The sequence below is a fragment of the Pistacia vera genome, unplaced genomic scaffold, assembly GCF_008641045.1.
Source record: "Pistacia vera cultivar Batoury unplaced genomic scaffold, PisVer_v2 Contig1129, whole genome shotgun sequence".
NCBI classification, from domain to species: Eukaryota; Viridiplantae; Streptophyta; class Magnoliopsida; order Sapindales; family Anacardiaceae; genus Pistacia; species Pistacia vera.
The window spans coordinates 175,206-182,123 of record NW_022195170.1 but is presented as its reverse complement, the minus strand read 5'-3'; the positions used below and the strand labels follow the sequence as shown (position 1 = coordinate 182,123).

The 6,918-nt window shown below is 35.8% G+C and overlaps 1 non-coding gene across 1 annotated transcript; it reads right to left on the bottom strand.

Annotated features, from left to right (window-relative positions):
- Window positions 1-4,932: 4,932 nt before the first annotated feature.
- Window positions 4,933-5,039, bottom strand: LOC116142622. Its single transcript, XR_004130022.1, has one exon. It is a non-coding gene; the product is annotated as a small nucleolar RNA R71 (small nucleolar RNA).
- Window positions 5,040-6,918: the final 1,879 nt, after the last annotated feature.

The window sequence follows — 6,918 nt, the reverse complement described above, 5'->3', positions numbered from 1 at the left end:
GTGTGTGACCCATGGGCTCCTCATCATACCGGTAGTGTATAGTATCATGATTAACACCAATTAATCGTCTCACTAATACATAGACCAAGATTGGCCCCTAGAAAGGCATCATGGCCACCCGATAGATTCGGATTCAACACAGTAGTTACCTGTCAACGATATGGTTACCGTATAATTCGATTCATTCATCGTACTTTATCTCTATGAGACAAAGGCAAAGAAATAGTGTCAACCTTCGGTTACTCTCGATATTATGTATTCAGTTTCTGGACCAATGACCTGTATTATAATTTGGATAGAGCAACAACTCAATCCCACTGTGGCCACAGTTTTAGTGTCATTGCCATATACTGAATTGCGCTGTGAGATAACTTCTCCCATACCCGAGAGTGATCTCTGTCTATCCACCATAGTCTTGATACACTCCTAGATGTAGCCAATCACCACCATATTGACAGCTCTGAAAAGAACCACATTAGGCTAGTGTCAAACTACACCAATCGGTGCACAAGGCAGTCCGGTGATCTCAAGTCTAGGGATCACATATACCACCATTCGTTCGTGGATTAGTTCCATAGACACTAGGGTTACCATCCATATGGAATCCTCTAGTGGGTTATGATAATTTGTGGATTATACTATTTTTATTAGACTTTTTAGTCAGATTTCAGATACTTCTTAGTTCATTTTGACCTAAATTGCTACTTAATTCTTTATATTTTGTGTTTCAAGCTAAAATGGACATTTTATGCAAATAATGGGAAAGTTCTGAAGCAGAGTGGAGCACTATGAAGCTTGTTTCCATGAGGAGAGTGTCGAAGATCGAAGATTCAAGCAAAGAAGCAAGTGGAGGGCAATTCTATAAATTTAGAATTCCATATGAAGGTTCGCCGCAGTGAAGAGAGTTGCGCATGAGAGTTTTATTTCACTTCATCGCCGCGGTGAAGTATGTGAATTCCAAAATGCACAGTTTCGTTTTTAGGCATTCTCCTAGGTTTTTGGGCAAGTTATAAAAGCAAAGCTCAGTCATTTTTGTAAGGGGTTGTTCATTTTTTGAGGAGAAAGCAGCTATTTTCATTTTCTTAGGTTTAATTTGGGCGAACTTTGATTGAAAAGGTTGAAGATTTGAGATTAAAACCAGTGGATTCGTCATTTGGGGAGATCTCTTGTCCTTTCTCTTATTTTCATTATGTTAAACATTGGGTTTTTCATTTCTTTTATTTGTGTTGTTGATTTAGCTATGAACTAACCCATTTTGGGTTAGGGTTTTGATGTAATTCGGAATTCCATGGGTTAAGTAATTGATTGTTATTATTTTCATATGGTTTTGCTTTGATTGTGTGATTATTCTGAATTTATTGTTTTTATGTGATGAACATGATGAGATTGAGAAATGAATCGTGTTAAACTTCTTGGGTAATCACTATTGTAGTATTGAACGCTAGAGATAGATTTAAGAATCAATGAAATCAATCTAGGATTCTTTGTGCTTAATGAGCTTTGAACTATTAATCTTCATTTTGTTGGATGCGGAAGTTTAATAGGGAAGAGTAAGGAAATATAGCCTGAGAAGGTATATTTTACACTTTAGAGAATTCGATTTACAATCCATGCATGTGAATATGGAATTAGTATAATCCTTAGGTTTAACCCATAGAGTCTGAATGAAGTCAAAATCCTACCCGTTGTTTTAAAACTGATATTACCTTGTTTTTAATCTTGCTTTCATAATTTAGCTTTGAATATTTAGAAATTTTGTTTTAGTTTTAAGTTTAATTTTCTCCCATTAATCCAAACAGCTCGATTGCTCCAACTTGAAAACAGTAAAAACTGTGGCTTAGCAACCAATCCTCGTGGAACGATACTCACTCATCACTTTATTACTTATGCGACTAGTATACTTGCTACATTGTAACCCACGCTATTATCTGATGCCCTAAGGTATGAAATTTACCTTTTCAAGTAATTTCTTTTTTGAATGGAAGGTAAAATGGTCAATTTACATGTATTTCAAGATGGTCCATTATAAAGTGTAAACGATGATGTCATTGAAGAGAAATGAGGGTAGAATGGTTATAAAGTTGATTGATAAGTTAATGGCATAAACGGTAACCAAGGGTATAATGGTCTTTTCATACAAACCATATGATTTAAGTGCCATAAAAGTGCACCAAGGGTAAATTAGTCATTTACCTAGTAGAATTACTTAATGGTTAAGTGTTTTAAGAAGTCAAATGGCATTAAATGAGTACTTATCTTTATGTTGTGGTAGAAATGACCAAAACGCCCTTATGAAAATTTATGCCAAATAACCTTATATCTCTTTATCGACCAATCACATTAGAGTATCATGGAATGAATATTTACAAGGTTTAAAGAGAGAGTAGTCGGCCTTGGAGACCCAAATATATCATCTTCTTCTTTATCTCTCAAATCCACCATAAAGCCACTAATCCAAGCTTTTATTCTCAAATTTTTCTTAGGATTTCAAGTTGATTTTTAAAGGAGATCACCATCCACCCTAAAGAACTTCAATTTCAGGGTTAAAGAAAGTGAAACTTTGGAGCCAAGGAGAGTACCTTTGTGCTTTGAATACTAAGGTAAGGAAAAAATCTCCCTATGACTACAATTGATAACACCTAGGGTTTATGAAACTTACTTATTTATGTTAATATGAGTGTGATGCTATGTTTTGGTTATGAGTTGTTTAAATGGGTGTGTTGATTGGTGTATGTGGCATATGGAGGATGATTATGCCAATTAAGAGTTTGTAGTTGGACGATGTTTTGGCACTTCTTGGTTCTGTAAAAAGGAGGTTTTATGGCCTTTTATACTTAGAATGATATGGCAAATAATATGAATGTGCAAATGAAGGTGACATGGTTAAAATGAATAGAATTCGGATTTGGCTGTTTTAAGACTTATACTGTACATGCTTCACTGAATCAGTCATAACTGAAGTTATAGAAGTCAGATGAGTTGATTCTTGAAGTGTTAAAAATTTGAGAAACAGACCTAAAACTTTTGTGTTTAGGCAAGAACCAGTTCGAATTGGAAGATAAGGTAAAATTGCTTGAAAAGTGATGAACTATATGGCATCCAACTTCTTAATGGAAATCCCATTTGTTTCTAATTCTAATAAACCCCTGAATAAACTTAATACCAAAATTCCTTGAATGTATGAGAATTAAATGAATTAAGTTAAGAAGTTTAGTAGGAGAATATAGTATGATTGAGCATGGGAGATGTTTGTCCATATGTTTGCATTCATAATGGTAATGCATATAGCTTATTTAGTTGTCTTATGAAAAAATTATGAAATGTTAATGAATGAATTCCATGAGTCTCTTGAGGTATAAACCAAGATCAGAGGAATGGAATTCTTATGGAAACCATGGTCCTTTGAGGTGACGACCAAGAACAAGTAATGGTTCAAATGAATCCGATCGGATAACAAAGACTAATGAAATCGTCAAGTATATAGACAAACAAATAAGCATGCCATGTACTGAATATTTCATAAGTCATTTATGTTCTATGTTATATATGTATGGTTATGTTATGACTTATGTTCATGAGAAAAAGTCCAAAATGTATGATATGTTTTATGAACTTGTTATGTCAAAGAATGAAGGTCATGTTTTGTAGGTAGGTAAAGTCCTAAGTAATTTACTTGTATAATGAACCTTAATAGTTTATAAATGGCCATATTCCTTACTGAGCGATTAGCGCTCACCCCACGAAATGTTTTAAAATGTTTTGCAGGTACGGATTAAGGCATGAAGCTGGGAGAGGATTCCAAGGGACGCTATGAGCATGAGGGGATGCTTTAATGATGACTATTGAATGGTTTTCCTAATATTTAGTATAGTAATTATGTTCATATCTCATAATGTAGTAATTATGTCCATGTTCTATAATGGAGTAAATAAGTTGTATTAATAAAGGAAATCAAATTGCTAGTAAATTTTATAAAAGTGTGTATGTTCTAGTAAGTATTACTATGGATTTCATAATTTACTCAAGAAAGGAAATTATATTTTTTTGATTATACAATGAACTTATTATAGTTAAGAAAAAAAATTAAACACATATATCTATATATATGTTTTAAACTACAAGTTTATTCTTTAAATAGGATTTTAAAATAAACTTCTTTCCTAGGCGTGCGTTTTCTAGGTTCTCAATGGCCAAGGGATACTTAGGAAATACCCGGCTAGGGAGGGGTTTTACATACATAGTGCATGTTTATGAAATCATGCATCAAGTTTTTGGCGCCATTGCCGGGGATTGAGTTTTGTGTTAACATTAAAATTTTCTTGTGTTAGATAGATTGGAGTGTTATTTTTTTTACTTAATTGTTATTTGTTTAATTTTCGTTATTTTTCTTCTTTGTTTGGTGTGATTTCACTCTTGTTATTTTTCTATGTAGTTTATGCGAAGAGCAAGATGTCAGCCAGTGGTTCCTGTTGATCTTGAGATTGAAAGAACCACTCGAAGTCTGAACAGAGAAAGAAGAGAAAGAGAAGCTATAGTTGAACCAGAAGTAATAGTTGTAGAGATGGCAGAGAATAGAACACTGAGGGAATTCTCTATTCCCACAGTTGAAGGCAGTGGGTCAAGTATTACTAGACTAGTGGTACAAGCCAACAACTTCGAGATAAAGCCGGCAATCATCCAGATGATCCAGCAGTCGGTTCAGTTCAGGGGTGATTTGAAAGAAGATCCAAATCTACACATTGCAATTTTTTTGGAGATTTGTGATGCGTTCAAGTCAAACGGAGTGTCAGATGATGCAATCAGATTGAGACTATTCCCATTTTCATTGAAGGATAAAGCTAAGGGATGGTTACTGGCACTACCAACAGGAACAATCACCACATTTTAGCACAGAAGTTCCTAACCAAATTCTTTCCTCCAGCAAAGTCGGCAAAGTTGAGAAATGACATCACGTCATTCATTCAAGAAGAGTCAGAATCATTGTATGAGGCTTGGGAAAGATACAAAGAATTACTGAGAAGGTGTCCACATCATGGGTTGTCAGTTTGGATGCAAGTCCAAACATTTTATAATGGATTAATGATGAATGTGCAAACTATGGTGGATGCAGCCTCGGGGGGAGCATTACAGAATAAGACTCCGAAAGAAGCTCACGAGTTGCTTGAGGTTCTAGCAAGCAACAACTATCAAAGACCTAATGAGAGGGTGCAACCGAAGAAATCTATAGGTCTTTATGAAGTTGATGCATATACAGCCATTTCAGCCCAACTGACAACACTTTAGAAACAGTTAGGAAGTATGCAGGTAAATTCCATTCAAGCTTCTTAACTAACTTGTGATTTTTGTGTAGGTAATCACATGAGCAGTGAATGTCAAGAAGGGAACACTTTTGCCTCAGTATCGTCATCATCGGAGCAGGTTAACTACTTGGCTAGAAATCAAAGGCAACCGAACAATCCGTACTCCAACACATATAATCCTGGTTGGAGGAATCACCCGAACCTATCTTGGGGCAATCAAAACCAACACAATCAGCAAAACAATCAATGGAATCAAAAGGCATTGCCAAATAACCAAATAAGGGTGAACAATCAACCCGAAGATCCAAGAGTGACAAAATTGGAGGACATGTTTGGGAAGTTCATGCAAGAGACCACAGGTTTTATGAATGAAACGAGGATGAATTTTAGAAATCAAGGGGTGTCCATTCTGAATCTTGAGGTACAGATGGGGCAATTGGCTAAAAAGCTAAATGAGAGACCACAAGGTGCTCTACCAAGCAACACAATGATGAACCCACGTGAGCAAGCAAATGCAATAATTTTGAAGAGTGGGACAGTTTTGGAAAGGGTGGAAAAATCAAGAGAAGAAGAAAAGCCACCAAGGGAAAAGGAAGAATCTGATGAAGAAGTAGATGAAGAGATAGTTGCTAAAGAGAAACCATCTATTTCTAGGGAAGAAGAACAGAAACGGGAAGAGAAGCAAAAGAGAAGGAAAGAGAAATTGCCATTTCTCAAGATACCACCAGAATTGGCACATCACACTCCACCTGTGCCATTTCCTCAAAGACTGAAGAAAAAGAATCAGGATAAGCAGTTTTCCAAATTCATTGAAATATTTAGAAAATTGCATATTAACATTCCTTTTGCAGATGCATTGCAACAGATGCCGAGCTATGCGAAATTTCTTAAGGAAATTTTATCAAACAAAAGGAAGTTAGAGTATGAGGAAACAGTGATGCTCACAGAGGAGTGCAACGCCATTCTCCAGAAGAAGCTACCCCCGAAGCTCAAAGATCCAGGGAGTTTTACTATTCCTTACATTACAGGAGACATTACTTTTGATCGTGTTTTATGTGATTTAGGTGCTAGTATTAATTTAATGCCCTTTTCTGTTTTTAGGAGATTGGGAATTGGTGAAGTGAAGCCAACGACCATGTCATTGCAACTTGCAAATAGGTCCATAAAACATCTGAGGGGGATAGTGGAAGATGTGTTGGTGAAAGTGGATAAGATAATCTTTCTAGCAGATTTTGTTGTTTTGGACATGGAAAAGGATAAGGAAATTCCTCTTATTTTGGGCAGACCATTTTTGGCCATAGGAAGAGCACTTATAGATGTAGAGGAAGGGAAGTTACTATTGAGAGTTCAAGATGAAACAGTAACTTTCAATGTCTTTGAGGCTATGAAGTTTCCATCCGAATTGGATTCATGTTTTAGTGTTGATGTGGTGGATAAACTAGTAGCAGAATCTATTGAAGAGAACACCCCACAATTACCTCTAGAAGCTTGTATTGCCAAATGAAAAATAGTAGAGGTAGATGAGTCGGCAAGTAATGAATGTGCTAGATTGTTGGAAGCACTTCAACCGATTGATGAGAGCAAAGATCGAGAATTCGATCAGATTGCTTTTGGGAGT